Source organism: Cucurbita pepo, unplaced genomic scaffold (assembly GCF_002806865.2).
Source record: "Cucurbita pepo subsp. pepo cultivar mu-cu-16 unplaced genomic scaffold, ASM280686v2 Cp4.1_scaffold000645, whole genome shotgun sequence".
In the NCBI taxonomy this organism is placed as follows: Eukaryota; Viridiplantae; Streptophyta; class Magnoliopsida; order Cucurbitales; family Cucurbitaceae; genus Cucurbita; species Cucurbita pepo.
Window position 1 is genome coordinate 15,870 of NW_019646869.1, and position 1,266 is coordinate 17,135.

The 1,266-nt window shown below is 37.5% G+C and overlaps 1 long non-coding RNA gene across 1 annotated transcript; it reads left to right on the plus strand.

Moving 5' to 3' along the window:
* LOC111785692 lies at positions 1–892 on the plus strand. Its single transcript, XR_002813691.1, has 2 exons — positions 1–107; positions 247–892. It is a non-coding gene; the product is annotated as an uncharacterized LOC111785692 (long non-coding RNA).
* Positions 893–1,266: the final 374 nt, after the last annotated feature.

Consider the following 1,266-nt stretch of genomic DNA (forward strand, 5'->3'; position numbering starts at 1 on the left):
AAAACGAGATTGCAAACACAGATTCCAGGATCTCTGAGCCCATATAAAAGTGTAATTCAAGCGCTCTATGAAATTGGCAAGAAAGAAGGTCTGAAAGGCCTCTATAGGTATGCTTTGTTCTGGCATTTGCTTGTCTCTGAGTATCTAACATTTCATCAGTCTTCTGCAAATATTCTTGTCAAGGAGGTTCGTTTCTTAATCTTTCTGTAGTTTGTTGACTTTATTGTCCCGTCTGTATGATACTAGGGGCCTGACTCCAAGACTGATAATGTACATGTCTCAAGGTGCAATCTTCTTTTCCTCTTATGAATTTTTGAAGAGAATCTTTTCTCTTGAGGCGCCTCAACATGGGAAGACTCCAACACCAATCAGATGAGAAACTCAAAAGATGATTCAACAATACAATTGCAATTCTCTTCACAATCAGTATTAGCAGCATCTTCATCATCATCATTGACCACCACTTTATCGGAATTGTGCTCATAATGTTTACCGAAATATGAAGAACTTGACATGGATGAGTGGTGCTAGGTGAAGAAAACTGCCTCTTTAGATGACTGGGGATGGTCCCTCCAGGGGTGTTCCATGCATTGTAAAGGAACTTGATGCAGCAGCAGAAACCTACGAATTGGGATTTGCTATAGATTCTTTTAACCAAAGAGGAGTCATTTTTTGAAGTAAACAATTGTGAATCCTTGTACGTTGATGTCATCATAATTATCCAGGTAGATACCTGTAAGCTTGGGCTATTCTGTATACCTTCAAGTGAAAAAGAAATAAACAGGTATCATATTCTTTTAAATTATTTCCTCTTTTGTAATGATGCCCTATTGCACATTATTGAGTAGCTATGTCAATACTCGAGTACTTTAATCTCAAGGCCAACTTTATACACTGTTCTTTTTATTGAGGTGGTCACAAGCATCCAAGTGTTCACATTTTTCTCTTGAGAGAGGGAGATAAAGGCTTTATTTCAACTCATAAAAGAGGCATCAGATAGAGAGAACCGAAAAAAAATGTATCAGATCTCCATCGATTGGAGAGGGGAANTTTCTGAATCTTTCAAATGAAAAGAAAATGGCCCATTTTCTTGAAGCTTATTCCATGAGGATTATGATCTTTACTTTTGCACAGAGCCAACAGCCAAACCATCAAAATATCAACTATGTTTTCTAAATGCCCAGCTCCATGTAGTACTTTCCCATGGAATGTTTCTTTTTCCCCGAAGAAAAGTGAAGGAATACAATAACAAGCCATACAAAAACA